Source organism: Ambystoma mexicanum, chromosome 5p (genome assembly GCF_040938575.1).
Source record: "Ambystoma mexicanum isolate Mex_15411 chromosome 5p, UKY_AmexF1_1, whole genome shotgun sequence".
Lineage (NCBI taxonomy): Eukaryota > Metazoa > Chordata > Amphibia > Caudata > Ambystomatidae > Ambystoma > Ambystoma mexicanum.
In genome coordinates this window covers 489,194,346-489,212,028 of record NC_090930.1, presented here as the reverse complement: position 1 = coordinate 489,212,028, position 17,683 = coordinate 489,194,346, and positions in this window count along the sequence as shown.

The following is a 17,683-nucleotide window of genomic DNA, read 5'->3' as shown; positions in this document are numbered from 1 at the left end:
ACAATAAGTGGCCCATAAAAAACAATACCTGTTACTCCATTTATCATTAGAGACCCTGCGCCATCTACTACAAGCCTGCAGAAGGAACTGAGAGATGTTCCTGACCCCAATGGGAGACTGCTAACCCTGTTTGAATTTGAATGCCTTCATGTAGAGCCCTCAGAAACTAACAAGAACAACCCAAATGCACTGGACCAAGCAGCCACACCCACCTAGAAATAACTAGTACAAGATTCCTCCTGATCAATGCACATTGTGTCTCCAAGCACTGCTGGAAAATATTTGACCTTCTCTCCGAAGCCGCGATAAACTTACCCCTCATCACAGAAACTTGTACTCTCAGATTATCAGACACCAGTTATCCATGAGAGTATCCCATCAGGCTTCTGAATCGTATGTTCTAATCGCAGCAATAGGAGAGTAGAAGGGTTAGCTCTGTTCCAGAGAGACTGTGAATTGTTGGCTCTGACTTGAACCATCTCTCCCACAGTTACAATAAGTTTCCACTTCATCTACATACCTCCCTCCTGCAGGCCACACTTTGCTGACAAACTCGCTGATGCCCTTGCCATCCTGTTAGTAGATCACCTTCTACTAGCAATACTTGGAGATTTCAACATCTGCCTTGAGAAAGAGGACAATGCTATTACAAGGTCACCTGGAGTGAATATTGATGCATTATACCTCAAATAAATGATTACGGATCCCACCCACATACCTGTACATACTGGATGGCCTTTTTTTGTAGTGAAAACATAATTACTGTCTGCTCCCCTGTTCACCTCTCCTGGGGAGATCACTTATCAATCTCATTCACAATATTCATAGAGACGCCACGCCTCACGGGAACTTCAAAACAATCATTAACCAGGACCAGACCATGGAAAGCAACACACATTAAATCCCTACTAGAAGGACTAGAAGCAACCAAATATACCGTCCCCACAGATAGACAAACAACCACACTCAATTCAAAATTTCACCACATTCGCAATGGATTATTTTAGTGTTGGACTGTATTGCCACTAAGACACCTTTCAAATACTCGAAAAAAAAAGAACAAGTCAAATGGTTCACCAACAGACTAAATTACTTCAAAAGGAAAACAGAAACTGGATAAAATCTGCAGGAAAATCACACTAGCAAATTCACCTATCATCAACAGGTACGCCTTTACAGAGCTGAGGTACTCAAAGCAAAGAATACACACTATTCCAAACACATGATTCAGGTCATCTCAGTGAACGAGAAATGCATAAACTCATCAGAGAATTCAAAATCCCAACAGCCTGCAACTCAACTCCTTCCTGCACCCACACGAAAGCTCTGTGACCAGATTATAAAACACTTCAACTAAAAGTTGCTTGACATCCCAAATAGCCTTGACAGTAAAAGACGCTGCCACTCACATGCCACCAATGAGATTCCACCTCCCACTACCTTCTCTGTTATATTATACTAGTGGAAAAGCCTGTTTACAAGGGCTAATGTAGGTAAAGGAAGAATTTTTCAGAGTGTAAATATATTATGTGGTGTATTTTAATGTAATTTATGTTAATAGAAAAACATATTTTGAAGGCTCTTCCTCCTTTTACATAGATGAGTAGTAACCTCAAATACAATCTCACAGAATCTGTTGAAAACTCAACATAGTACATATGACCAATTGTTGTATTAGCTCCTCATTGTCTTTGATTCCATTTAAGTGTTTTGGACCAAAATATATACTGTTGTTACCATGAAAGATTATATAATACATAGGTACATTGAAAAAAAGTAATTTATTTTGTTACGGAAATAGTGCTTAATCAAATGAATTTTGGGGTTGGTAGTCTTTTCAAAAGAGGATTGCCATAGCATTTTGGTGCTGAACTGCTCAAGTGAGCGGGACCAATACTGATATGCAAATGGGTATTCCTCCTTTGTGAAAGGTCCAGTGAGCTAAACCATGTGGATGCAGACTCTGAGTGGGTACATTCCCACAGGACAGGTCATGTTTTTTCTTGCAGAGGGGCGCCCCTGACCTCTTTTCAAATTAATTCCTGTTGATATGTTTTTTTAATGTATATATTTTCTTAGCGTCTGCAACTTGAAATATGCTGTTAAAGTGGTATTCCTGTCATGGGCCTTATGAAAATTATGAACAAATATTGTAGGCACTTTTTAAATGAATGAACATAGGTTCTCTAATTAGCTGGCTGTGCACACATTTGAAGATTGCGTGGTTTGCAGAAAACAGAAAGTCTAAGTTTGGGTTTCGTCTGTTCACATGTGTTAATGAAGCAGGCCACAGTGAGTTAAATTAGCCAAAGTGACAGCTGCATGGAGTAAGCCGAAACCTTGGCCTGTGTTCACAATTAGCCCGTGATTTAATGACCTGTCATGAAGCAATGTGTGTGAATGTATAAAACAGTTTATTCTCATCATGAGGAGGGAGAGAGAAGGAGGCTCAGATGATTCAGTCTCGGAAGGATAGCTCAGGGGCAACGTGCTCACCTTGGAAGCAAGGCAACATGGAGCACCACAGTTTCTATCCCCGGGTCCGCGCATAGAAACCTCTAGGTATTAAAAGAGTTGTAACTAACCTATCCTATCAAGTCATGCAGAGCCCACTTAAGCGAAATATACTATTTCTCTAAACTTTCTGTGCTGGTGGTATGCATTTTAAGTTACTTATGAATGCAAGTGGATTAGTGGAAAGTATTGCCCACAAATTGACACCCCAGATGGGACCTTATTGCAGTTAAGACCCAGTTGGACTAAGCTGCCATGGTCGGAGAGCAGGCAGAGGTTGGGGGTGGGCTATGGCTCACACTGCGTTATTTTGACAAGAGTTTTCCTGCAGCCACACCTTCACTCACCAGCTGGACACTTCGGCACATTGATCTCTGAAACTGAGAGTCCCCCGTCTGTGTGAGAAAGGGAGATTTACACTCCTGTGATGCACCAGCACAGAAGGCAGCAGAATAAGGGTGAGACTGTTTCATGCAAAGAGTATGATGATTTGATGCAGAATTATGTTGTACTGTCTGATGTTATGAAAATGTAATGTTGTGTTTTCCATTTGTTGAATACTGTTAATGAACCATAGGGAAAGACACTTGAAAATATAATGTTGTGTTTTCTATGGGTGCATATTGTTAATGAACCATAGGGAAATACATTTTGTGTACATGATTTGAAACCATGGGATGGATGAATCATGAAATGAGCGTGTAGTTCGCATTGATTGTGGGTGCACTGCATTAAATGGGACATTATCAATGCAACTTTGTGATCCCAAATAAATAGTACTATATTAGAAATGGGAAATGTATGCACTAAGGGATGTTGTGGATTGCACTGTTGTAAGAATCACATAGCATTCGAAAGGCATGTGTCTACCCCCCTGGAAGGTACGCCAGGATGGGAGTTGAAGATCAAGAAAGGCTTAGGGGTGGTGTTGTTTTTGCGAAAATGGCACAAATACACTGCCAAAAACCCTGATTTGCAATTCCCAGTGCATGGGTCATTTGACCTAGAAAGAATAGGATATTTAAGGGAAATGTTAACTGCTAAGGGTGACAAGGCCATTAGACCCCTGCAATGGGAAGCATATAAACAATGGGAAGGTTATGCTACACAAAAATCATTGAGAGAAGCACAGATTAATAAGCATAAGCCACAATCCAAAAAAGATAAAGAATGTGCATATGATAACACATTTTTTTTAAAGGATTGGGAGGAGGGAGTCCGTGAAGATATAATGAGAATTAAGGGTGTGCATGTAGCCAAAGATTACCTCTCAGCCCGACACCTGAATCGAATGTGAGCTTAGAGGGTGAGACAGAACTGTTGTTAGAATATTTAATGGTTAAAAGGACTCCCCCAAACACTTATCAGGTACCTGGTGATAAGGCAGTCTCCTCACCGCTTTGTGTCCAGAGGATTCCAGCCCAAGACTCAGAAACCGCAGAAAATGTAGTGTTGGCATGGATCAAAAATGGGGTAGAAGGAGTGGAACAAGCTAAAGTGTATGTGTACCAGCAATGAGATATGCTTATATTTGCAATAGTACAAAGGCTATGCAAATAAATGTGGCTGTCACATAAAAAGGTGAATCAGGAGGACAAAGTGTACCCCCTCCTGAGGGATTATAAGGACAGAGAGCAAGCAATTCAAGAGTATAAGCTTGATTCAAACTTCTGACCTGCAATAGTGTCAACATTTTTATTTTGGATCATGAATGCTCCATCAAAGTCTATGGTAACTCAAGTGTTTCCCATAAGAGAAGTGCCTGGGTTTGATACTGATAATCCAACACATCAGGTCCATGTCCCCTGGAATAGGATTGAGTTACTTTATTTTACTAAACATTATCCAGATATTAGACAAAATCTAGAACAGTGGTATAATCAGACAGACCAGGTACTTAAAACAGGTCTGCTCACATTGGGAGATATAGATCAGTTGTTTTAATGTATTCTTCCAGCAGATATATGGTACCAATGCAGAATGCAAGACAGTTTAGATTATGTCATAAAGTGGGATGAGATGACAGAGGCAGCAAACAAAAGAGGAAAGGCTGGGGAATTGTCAGAGGAAATAATAGCTTTTCCAGCACTGTTGATAACATATATCCAGTAAGTGGTTCCCCGCAAGCGAATGAATTGGGATAAATGGACTGCTTGCAGGCAGGTAGAAGGAGAGTCATTGGAAGATATTTTCAATCAAAGGTAGAAGCTTTTCTCTCGTTCAGTGGAATGGACATGGCTATGCCAGAGGGACAGAAAGCCTTATCTTCACACTTTGTAGAGGGATTGTTGCCTCACCTAAAGAATGATATACAGACCTATGAGTCTACATGGTGGATTCAAACTGCTGCCCAGGTTTTGACTAGGTCTAGGTATTAGGCAAACCACCATGCTAAAGAAAAGGGGAGAAGGAAATGAAAATGAAGCAATTAAAAGCCAGAGCACTAATGCAACAGACTTTCCAGAAAGAGACAGAGGTAATATGCGTACACGATGAGGAAGAGTAATGTATAGAGGAGGAAGAGGTAGTAGTGCCCCAGATACTGGGTGTCATTTTTGCAAAGCAGAAGACCACTGGATAAGGGATTGTCCATTGGCCAGGAGAGGGCACGGACACTCTTATGGGCGGGGATGGCCAAGAGGAACATTTATAAAGACTGAGACTGGGAACAACATAGTAGCAAATACTGGTACATCAGAAGAGAATAATGGGCAAAAGCATACTTATTTTGACCCTATGCAAGGTCAGCAGTATTCAGCTAGGGATTGTTATGAGGATGATTACAGTACAATGAACTACATAGCATAGAGCTGCCCTGGAGATAGAAAAGAGTGCATAAGTATACATTCAAAGGGGCCATTTGTGAAAGCTGCAGTACAAGGCAAACAGGCAATATTCCTCCTTAATACATGTGTGTCCAATACATCAATTTCTACAAACTAGTGCCCCTTATTCCCCTGTCCAGGAAAGTAAACACTTCAGTGGGATTCTCTAATAATCTTGTCCAAAGTCCAATATCTGACCCTGTACAGTTTAGTATATGTCCTATATCTTGCATGGCTCAGCTTGTTGTAACTGATAATTGTGCTTTACATTTGTTGGGAATTGATTTGCTGAACGATTTGAATGCAAACATTTATTGTTCACCCGAGGAGTGTACCTAACATGTAATGCTGAGTTCTTTTCAGAATGTTTTGTTGCTACTACTAATGAATTGCCACCTGAATTTAAGGGAGTTGACCCTGTGATATGGGCCATGGGATCAAATGATGTAGGATGCATGGTAGTTGACCCCGTGAAAAAAGGGTTAAGCCCGGTGCTGTATTTCCACAGATTCCTGAGTATAAAATACCCAAAGAAGGGTTAGAAGGAATTAAGCCCGTAATACAGGATATTTTAGTAAAGGGATTCTAAAAGAAATTGTGGGGAGTGCCTGCAATGTCCCAAATCTTCCGGTTTAAAAACAAATTGATGGGAAATCTTGTGTTCCAGCATAATGCAGACTGATTATTGATCTACAAGCAATAAATAAAATTGTAGAACCACAGTATCCGGTGGTGCCAGAAATTACTTCCCTGTTTAGCATGCTACCGCCTTCAGCCCAATATTTCACTGTTATTAACCTCAAAAATGCTTTCTTTAAAATTCTGATTTCTGAAGACAGTCTGTATCTATTTGCCTTTAATGTGGAAGGAAGTGCCCCCCAAGGTTATACTGAAAGTCCAAGCATATACAGCCAGGCATTGAAAACACAGCTAGACATGTTTATACCGACTGCAAATACCATATTGCTCCAATACGTTGATGGTTTGTTGATAGCGGCAGACACCCAAGAGCAATTCATGGATTGCACTATGCGTTTTATTACAATTTTTATCACCACTTGGACATAAAGTGTCCCTTAAAAGTTCTGCAAAACCCAGGTTACCTATTTAGAACACCTATTGTCAAAAGGAGAGCATAGATTACACCCTCCGCGCATGGAGGATATAATAAAAATACCTGCCCCTATCACACAGAAATATGTTAGAGGGTTCTTGGGGATGATCTAACTTTTCAAGCAGTGGATTCACAATTTTTCACTTTTAGCAAAATCACTGTTAGACTAACACTGGTTAGCACTCTAGTCCCCTTGCGTTGGTCTGCTGCTCAGCAAGAGAGTTTTGATGTTCTAAAATCTGCATTGTGTAACTCACCTGTTTTGGGCACTCCTGATTATACTAAACCATTTATGTTGTTTTTCGTTGAAAAGCAAGGCTGGGCGTTATCTGTGATAACTCAGCAGAAAGGGTTGTAAGCAGACAGTGTGCATATTTTCTTTCTACATTGGACCCAGTGGCAAACACACTTCCACATGTATTAAGGGGTGTAGTGGCTGTAGCCATTTCCATGGAGCAAGCCAATGCCATAGTATTGGAACATTAAATTGCACTGTCTGTGCCACATGCGATTGATATTTTATTAAACAGAATTAGAAACACAGCACCTGACAAATGCCAGGTTAACTAGATATGAGCTGACGCTATTAGATCCAAACATTGCCATGCAACGTTATAAAACTTTAATTCCTGCCACTCTGCAACCCCTCCTAGCGGATGAATCAAAAGTAATGCATGATTGTGTATTAATAACAGATAATGAAACAAATGGACAAGTAGATCTGGTGGATACTCCAATTGATCAACCTGATGGTACATTTTATGTAGATGGTTTGTGTTTTAAATGACTGAATGTTACTACCACGGCAGCATATGCGATTACAACCATTGTTGAGGCTTGTAGGATATCTCAGCATCCAGCAGAGGCAGCTGAAATTATTGCCCTCACCCGAGCTTGTGAGTTGATTTCTGGTCTTGTTGTTAATATTTACACTGACAGCTAATACGCATTTGGAGTATCTCACAACTTCGGCCGCTTTTGGGCTGAGAGAGGATTTTTAACTTTGCATGGGACAAAAATACAGCATGGTACAATGATTTCTAAATTATTGTATGCATTGACCCTGCCAAAGAAATTGGACATCATTAAATGTAGCTCACACAAGGCCATTATAAATGATATGGGGAAAGGTAATGCTTTTGCTGACTTAATTGCAAAGACAACTGCACAGTCCCCTGTACCACTTATATTTATTACACACATGATGCAGCCAGAGAATATCATATTTGATAATACCCTTGAGACAGTGTGGGTTATTCAGGCTGAGGCCACTGACAAGAGCTTCAGGAAAGGAAACAGACTGGGAAATATGTAGATGGTTGTTGGCTAGATATGCAAAATGAAGGAAAATGGAAATTACCACATATGTATTTACCTTTCATGTTGTCCTATGCTCATGGTCCATCTCATGTAGGTGTAGATGAATGTGTACAGTTGCTCACTACAGTGTAGAGTAACACTAAGATAAGACCAGCCACGGTTACCTTTTGTAAAAAATGTTTAATATGTGTGCCCTATAACATTGGGAAGAGTGAGGAACTCCACCAAGACTTTTTCAGCCATCTGCATTTCCGTTTGAAGCATTACAGTTAAAGTTTATAACAATTGCCCCCCTGTCAAAGAAAATGATATGTTAGTAATAGTATGTATGTTTAGCAAATGGGTTGAAGCATTCCCCTAATAAAACATTACTGCATTAAGAATAGCTAAAATGCTTGTAAAGAAGTATTTACCCGAATTTGGACTGCCTTACACTGTTTGGAGGAACAGTAGTGTGAATTTTGTTAAATAATGCAATAGAAATAGTGCTCTCATATGTTGGATTGTTTCCTTATGAAGTAGTCATGAAGCACCCAGCAAATATATCAGGTGTGCCAAATATCAAGATGTGTCATATTCACTGTTAATACATGACTGTAAAGAGTTAGCTAAACACCTGTCAATTCTTTACAAAAAGGTCACCGACAAATTGCCAAAACCATTGGAGGGAGGAGGACACGGCATCCATGCAGATGACTGGGTACTTATCGAGTATCAAGACAGCAGCCCAGGTGAAAAGGGCCGTCGCAGGTATTGCTCACCACTCAGATGGCTGCAAAAATATTGTGGCTGCTAGCTTTGGATCCATGCTTCACACCTAAAGCGAGCACCATCTTCTTTGTTACCCACAGCATTGCCTGCCGTGTCTGATACTGAAAGCACCCCTTCTGCTGAGATCTTGGACATTTGCATCATTGTTATTGTTCCTAAAGACATTGCTGGAGCAACAGGGGGCACCAATATATTACTTGAGACACAGGAAACTTTGATCTGAACTACAAACTGTGCAGAGCAATCCCTTTCCGTGCTGACAAGTGGGCAAGACCACCATCTTTAATAGACTACTTGGGGGGGATGGGTGGAAAGTAAAAGAGACACTACAAAGAGCGATTAAGCTCCATGAAACCTGTCCTGATGGAATTTATTTTGCTGTTTTGTTTTGCTCCATATACAAGTTATGCCAAACCATACGTGTATGGCTATTTCACCCCAGAGAGGGTCCATGCATCTCGGTGCTCCAGTCAGGGTTTGTATATTCAGTACTAGTAGGAGTGATTGTTTGTGTTAGGTGGCCAGCTATTATTACTGGAATCTCATGTACTGTCATCCTTGATTAGTACAGTAATCAGTGTCCCCAGTGCCACCATGTGTCAGACCACAGGCCACTTCAAAATCCACCACAAATGCTTTCATTATGCAAGAGAATGTTTTTTGAGATATGCTCGCCTTGGACGTGACAGATTGACTTACTTACTGACATACATTGTAATTATAGAACTGGGTTAAAAAGGACTGATTGTGAACATTATGAACAAATATTGTAGGCACTTTTTAAATTAATGAACATAGGTTCTCTAATTAGCTGGCTTTGCACACGTTTGAAGAGTGCTTGGGTTGCAGATAACAGAAAGTCCTTGTGAGTTAAATTAGCCAAAGCAACAGCTGCATGGAGTAAGCCAAAACCTTGGCCTGTGTTCACAATTAGCCTGTGATTTAATGACCTGCCATGAAGCAATGGGCCTCATTACGACCCTGGCGGAAAGTAGCCGACATTACCGCCATGGCGTAATGAACGTTTACGCCGTGGACCGATGGCGGAAAGAGCGCCACATTCCGACCCATCGCGCACGACCATTACACCATGGCGGCAATGTAAATAACGCCATGGCGGAAAGGGCCCCTACCGGCATCGTAGGCCGCGCAAGGTGCACTACCGCCACCCATCTCAGCGGCCACCGTAATTAGCGGCCACCGTAATCAGCAGTGGCCGCAATTAGCGGTCACCGTAAAAAGCGGAACCGGAAATAGCGTCATCGCGGCGGAACGGGAAACAGCACGGCGGCCATCTTTAAAAACACAATCCATTGCCATCCTTCCCAACAACACCAGATCCAACCCTGACACCTGTCCCAACCCATCACACACCCACTTAACCACCCAAAAATGCCCAAAGTTGTCAAGAAGGCATGCGACCGCCAGCGCCAGGACAGATTCTCGTGGGAGGAACTGAGCATGCTCGCGGAGACCCTACAAGACAATGCAGCCGTTGTTTTTTCGCCGCAAATGACCAGGCCGGCGATAGCCAAAAAGAAGGCCATATGGGCCCTGGTGGCAGAGCGCGTCAGCGCGGTGGGGACCGTACCCCGCACCCCACAGCAGTACAGGAAGCGGTGGGATGACCTTAGGCTACGTGTAAGAAGCATCATCTCTGCCAACCGCAACCTTGCCCTGGCTACTGGTGGAGGTTCTGAATTCCCACTGAAACTCATTGAAGGCGTTGGAGGGATGGAAAGAGGAGTATCGACATCAGGCGATGAAGGTAGGTGCCTCAAATCAAGACATGCCATAGTCACTGAAGTCCATTCATGTGTAGCACAATGTTGCCCTAGAGTGTAAATGCAACACATTAGCTGGACACTGCCCACAGCCACATGCGAGCTCCACCCTGTATACATGTAGCATGCACACCCTAATTGCCGGCACCCACATACCTCCATCCTCATTCCACACAAAAAGGAGACAACCTGCATGCTCCTGCCTCAAATGTGCCTCATCTACTGACCAAAATCATGTCAATCATTGTCATTCCAATGTCCGCAGAGCCATCAATAACGCTCTCCCTCCTTTGCTCCACCACAGGCTCAGAATCACACCCCGAGGACGAGGACAGCCCTGGGACAAAAAGTGCCAAGAAGGCCAAGACAACCATTCACGCACCCTCAGCCTCAGCTGCAGTGAGCCAGACCCCACAGCAAGCACAATCCACTGCCAGCAAACAGGACGGCCCACCGGCAAGCACCCCAGTAGGCAGCAGGCCAGCAGCAGCAGCACCACCTGTTCCAGCATTGCCTGCCACAGAAGGCACCGGTTCTGCGGCCAGCAGCACCATTGGAGAATCAGCTGCCATTGCAGCATGCTCAGACTCCGACATTGAGGAGCACGACGTCAGACACCCCACTGACCTTCCACATTCTTCCTGTTCGTCCCATGCCAGCCCCCATGAGGATCCCACACAGGGGCACACAGAGGAAGAGGAGTGGCCATCTACCCCATGCCCAGTTCTAAGTCCACAGGAGGGGAGCAGCCCCTCCATCACACCACCAGCAATGGGCATGGCCCAGCAGGGGCAACAGTCCCTTGAGGACATCATTCAACGGCAGGAACAGCTGTCCACGCTACTCACCGAGCATGCTGCGGAATGTGTGGGGGCTAGGGCAGCCATCGAACAGGCTACGGAGACCCTAAGGGCCGAAATTGCGCAGAACACTGACACCCTGAGGGATGCAATGCAGTCCATGTCAAGGGACATTTGTGGCGAACTTGCTGGGGTGCGCCGTGTGCTCTCTGAGCTCTCCCACACCCTACAGGACATGCATGCACGGGAGCAGGCAGGGACATCCTCTGCTGCCAGTTCTGCCCAGAGCAGCCCCGTCCGACGTTCAGGACGGAACCTGCGCTCCACAGGCCGGGGTGCCCCAGGGGCCGGGAGAGGGGGCTTGTAATAGCCTGTGCCCACTGTTACAGGCATCTGTAGACACTCACAGGGTTTTGTTGGGGTGTGCAGGGGGGAGGGTGGAGAGGGGAGGGGGTGTGTTGGGGTGTGCAGGGGGAGGGGTGTGTTGGGGTGTGCAGGGGGGAGGGTGGAGGGGGGAGGGGGTGTGTTGGGGTGTGCAGGGGGGAGGTGGGAGGGGGAAGGGGGTGTGTTGGGGTGTGCAGGAGGGAGGGGGGATGGGGGAGGGGGTGTGTCACGACAATTTATGATTAAAATACACTTTTTCCTAAATGAAATGTGTGGACATTTTCATTGCATATGTGTGCTTTATTGGTGTACAGTCCACAGTGTGCATGTCCCAGAGACACACAGTGCCCCAAGTGCCGTCTCCATGTGATACACACCAGCCGTGTGTGCTAGAAGCATTGGTCGATGATATTTTGACGCATTTCACGCCCCTCATGTGCATCGCCTCCTCCATGAGGTGCGGCCCCATCTGCACCCTCCTCATCCTCATCGTCAGGTGGTTGCAGTTCTGCGTCAGGGGGCAGGGGCACATTTCGTCTGATGCACATATTGTGTAGCATGACACATGCCATGACCATCTTTGCCACCTTCTCATGGCGGTACAGGAGTGCCCCACCAGACCTGCTGAGGCATCGGAACCGTGCCTTCAATAGGGCGAATGTCTGCTCAATGACCACACGGGTACGTGTATGTGCAGGGTTGAAGTCCTCCTCATGCTGGTTCTGCGGGTTCCGGACTGGTGTAAGGAGCCACCTCTTCAGGGGATAGCCTGCATCACCTGTATGTAGGCGAGAATGTATGTGTCAGTCATGACGTCTGATCAAGAACATGATGTGCCACCATGGCTTGCATCCAACTGTTACTTTGGACCACTTCTAAATGCACTAATTGATTCACACAATGCAACCAGTATATGCTCATGGCTCTCATGGCCTGTTTTGCATGCCATCACCCAATGTATGCAGAGGGGTGGAGTGCATTGTGAGTGCCCATCCACTGTGTCCGTTCATGCCGTTTGTTTTGTTGGCCTGGCACGTGTCCTGCACATCATTGCAACATTGCTGTGGGCCTCATCATGACCCCAGTGAGCAATGCTGATGTTGATAGGGACATTTTGGGGCCCCTGCTGTCTGTGTAATGGTGTGTTGATGTTTCTGTCCGTCATGTGCCTCCTTCGTGGGCAGGTATGGGGGACAGGTCTTTCGGTTGATGGTGTTTGGTGACGTGCATGTAGGTGCATTTCATTGTTGACAATGTGGTCTGAATTGGTAGAATGCACTTGCAGATGGTTGTGTCATGGTTGGGACACGACCTCATTCACATGGTAAGGCTGCATACATTGGGTATTGGCTTCACTGGTGTTGGGTGGAGTTTGGGTTGCTTTAGGGTATCATATGTCTCCGTTCTCTCTGCTACTCACAGCCAGATGGAGTATGCATCATTCCCCCCCCTTTCAGCCAGGTGGAGTATGCATCATTTCCCCCCCCTTTCAGCCAGGTGGAGTATGCATTGGTACGTCATTCACCTACCCACATCACATTTCCATGGTCATGACATTAGACTCACCGAGTAGCCAGGATCTTGGGCCTGCATGTCGCTCCATGTAGCGTGGTATTGTGGAGTTCCTCAGGACCATTGAATCATGGGTTGATCCGGGGAATCGGGCACAACAATGTGTGATGATCTTGTTGGAGTCACAGACCATTTGCACGTTGATTGAGTGGAATTGTTTCCGGTTGCGGTACGGTACGGTACCTCCATGGCACGTGGAACCACCAATTCCACATGGGTGCAGTCGATGGCACCAATGCAACCAGGTATGCTGGCTAGTGCATGGAAACCCACTTTGGTGTTTGCAATCTCCTGGGCAGTCCGTGGTAATGAGATTTGGTCGTCTGTGTGCTTGAGGAGGGCATCGAGCACTTGGATGAGTGTATGTGAGAATAATGTTTGTGAAATGCCATGCAAGTGCCCCACTGTGTGCTGGTAGGTGCCTGTGGCCAGGAAGTGGAGTACAGACACTACCTTCAGTAGGGGTGGGATGGCGGTTGGACTTTCTATCATGCTGTCAATGTCGTTGTGTGTCATGTCTACGATGGCGTTGATGGTGTCCCCGTCCAAACGGTACAGGGTGTGGATCTGCTCAGCAGTGAGGTTGAATGGACTGGCTCTGATGCGTGGGATTGGGGGCTGCCTGCGTGGTGGCACTGGCTGTGCTGGTGGGGCTTGCTGGCCCTGCCTTGCCCTCCTTCTCCTCCTGCGTCTCCTCTGTGCTGCCTGTTGTTGTTGTTGTTGTTGTTTTTGTTGTTGTTGTTGTTGTTGTTGTAGCACTTGCATTGCTATCAGGTCCTCCAGCCCCAACATTGCAAGTCGTATTGGTATCATTGTGGAGTGTGACTTGGTGTGGGAAGGGGTGGGGTGCGCTTTTTGTACTTCCTGAGTCTGTATTGCCTCCACCTGTGCTGTTTCTGTGCACCTGTGGCAGCTGGATTCACTTTACATGGCCATTTACGGTTGGTTCGCGATGGCGTACTTAGCGCCATGGCTGTAAGGTACTTAACGGGCTGGGTGATGGCGTTAGGTGCATGTCCGCTTGGGTCGGCATTCGCGTACCTTTCCGCCATGGCGCTAAGTCCGGTGTGGGAGGTCGCGTGCGCGTGTCCTTTGCGCAGATAACGGCAGCGTTGACTAGGATGCCGCTAATGGCATCGTAGTTAACGGTCAAGGGTCATAATCGGACCTAGCGGAAAACGATGGCGGTAATCATTTACCGCCATCGTTTTTCACTTACCTCCAGGGTCGTAATGAGGCCCAATGTGTGCTGAATATATTAAGCTGTTTATTCTCATCATGAGGAGGGAGAAAGAAGTAGGCACAGATGATTCAATTGAATATCATGCTGTGCCCTCTTAAGCGAAAGAAACTATTTCTCTGAAACTTTGAAACTTTCTGTGCTGGTGCTATGCATTTTACCTTACTTATGAATGCTGGCAGGTATGGTGAAAAGTATTGTCCACAGCCTTTTCTGCAGTTAATTGTATGTTATCATTGTTGAAATACACATTTTGTTTGCCTCAAAAATGAACTTGAAGTCTTATTGTTGTATGCGTAAGGCAACACCTCCCTTTAGTGGTGATAACAGGTGAAGCGGGCAGGATGGTTTTGGGCAAAGAGACATCTGGCCTTTCATTATATAGCATGATGCTTTTATAAAGTGCACGTTCGCCAAGGGCATCATGGTGCTGAGGGAACCAGCTAAACCTCCTAAAACAGATGAGTTTTCAAAAGGTGACAGAATCCAAAGTGATCTTCCGTAGCAAGCGAGAGAGGGGGAGGGCAATCCATAGCTTGGCCACTGCAATGCAAAATTAGCAGCTGCCCATCCAAGTAAGATGGCATTGAGGAACAGCCAGAAGACAGGCATCCGATGAGCAGAGGTGAGAGTAGGCATGCAAGGTTGAAACACATCCTGCTTACTTTGTTCTGAGCCCATAGTATGCCCGGTGGACAATACAAAGAGTTTTGAAGAGAATCAATTTTTTAACTGGCAACCAAGGAAGTGCCCAATTCACAGGAGAAATATGAACACCAGAGGGGTCGCAGTAGAGACACGAGCAGCAAGATTTTGCAGTAGCTGTAGTCGGTGCAAAATGAAGAGGGGTTGAGCCAGGAAGAGGGAATTGCAGTAGTCTAAACTACTAAGAATGAGAGAAGAAACCAACAGGGAGTTAAGATAAGCAGGAAGGAAAGCCAAAACCTTACACAGGATCCTTAGTTGGTAGTGACCAGTTTTTCAGATGACACTGACCTGAGGCCGTCAAAGATTTGGAAAAGATAAATCTGAGATTCTTCACCTGAGATACAGGTGAAGGGTGACCTAAATGAAGAGAAACAAAAGAGGGACAAGAAGGGGGGTCCACCACCAGGACCTCTGTCTTGTCTCCATTCAATTTAAGCCAATTGCTACCCGTCCAGCTCCCTACTGCTGCCAAGCAACTCCTAAGCTGGGACGCTGTGTTCGGTGGAGCCAAGTAAAGCCGAATGATGATTTGCGTGTCATCAGCATAGGAATAGCAGCAGAAGTCACTGGAGTGGATGAGCAGCTAAATAGGCTGGATGTAAATGTTGAAAAGAGCAGGAGACAAGGTGGAGCCCTGCGGGACATCACAAGAGAGTGTGTTTGTTTATGACAGGAATGAAGGAAGGGCAATAGTCTGTGTCCTATCTGTCAGGAAGGAGGAAAACCAAGAGAGAACCTGCCTGGAGAGGCCAGCCAGGGAGATGCAGTGCAGCGGCACAGGGTGATCCACTGTATCAAAAGCAGCAGGAAGATCTAGAAGAATCAATTCACCTACCCACCCCTGGTCAACCAGATGTGTCATGTCATCCAAAACAGAGAAAAGCAAAGATCTATGTGACTCGACCAGGCTGAAATCCTGATTGAAAGGCATCAAGTAATTTAAATTTTTCAAGAAAGGATGTGAGAAGAGGAGAGACCACAGATTCCAAGAGTTTCACGGGGAAAAGGAGGAGGTAGATGGGGCGGATGTTACCAGGCACATTAGGGTCAAGAGAGGGTTTCTTGAGAAGGGGAATAATTTGAAACTGCTTCAGATCTGCAGGGATGTCTTTCCACTTTCTGTCTGCAGAACCATTGACTTGTGCAACCCATCAGGATCTCCTGAAGATCCATGTTCCTCCAGTCTACACAAATCAATCATAAACTCTCCAGACACCATGTTCTTATCCCTCCTCAATTACTCCATCATCACTTGATGAGTCCCAGCCTAGTTTAAATCTGCATGAATCAGAGCTAATCCATTTGACCCAGCTAACTATCACCCCTAAGATTCTAATATATAATCAACTCAGGGATTTCATTAAAAATAAAATCGTGAATGAAGCACAGCATGGATTAAATCTTCTAGGTGTACAGAATCTGCTCTGTACTCCATCTGGAATACACTTAAAAACAATGCAGATGACAACTCTTAGAGTGTGCTCATCTGTCTTGACATCTCAGCGGCTTCTGACACCATCAGTCAAAGATCCTCCAAAAAAGACTGGAAGATATTGGCATTGAAGAATAACTCTACACTGGATTGCCTCTTTCCGTAGCTCGAGCCCTTAAAGTTCCCAGCCTTGCCCGATTACCTGTGGAGTAGCTTAAGGATCTTCACTCTCAACTCTACTTTTCAGGGCACACCTACAAGACATCATCAATAAATCTGATAAATAATTGCTACAACTATGCAGATGACACATAAATGATCTACACATTTGTGAACCACCCATTAACAAATGCCCAGGACACATGAATGACAGCAAACAGGCAACCTTAGCTAAACAGAACCAATGCTCTGTAATCCTATAGGTTTAGAAACTCCACCACAATCCCTTGGCCTGGTGAGTTAAGCCCTTGTTCAAATTTCAATGCATCATTATCAATTAATTGACTTGGCTACTAATGTATTGTTTTTTTTTTTAGTTATTTTCTTTTGGCTAATTAATTAGTTCTGGGATGTATTATTCGTACTGGGCCTACGGACCTCCTTTTAATGTAGTAAAGTTACATTGCTTCCACGCAGTGGCAACCTCACATTAAAAGTACATCAATTGGAGGCAAAATTAATTTGCAAATATCGGACTGTCACTTCTGGACTCAATTCGGATCATGAGTTTGCCACCTTTTTATAATTCAGGATGCACATTATTGACTGAGATTGACAAGTGCCTTAATCTACCCTTTGTGAGAACTGTTATCATTTTTTCTTGTCCATGGGGCTGTGTCCCCCTTATTGAACTTTTTTGTTTTTGTATTGCCATAATGCCTAATGCTGACCTGTAGCAGCGCACTCACGTCCTGTTATTTCAGCCGCTATCTTGTGGCTTGCAAACCCTTTCTTCCCCTTATTATTCAATTCCATTCACAATTGTACGTGGTTTTATTCATCAGTTCTCATTTCAATGCATCATTATTAATTAATTGACTTGGCTACTAATATATTGGTTTTTTTTTAGTTCTTTTCTTTTGGCTAATTAATTAGTTCTGGAATGTATTATTCGTACTGGGCCTACAGACCTCCTTTTAATGTAGTAAAGTTCCCTGTTAGGCTCTTTCCGTTCTTTCAACATGGTGGCTCGTTTTCCCAACTTGCTACACCTTAGTTG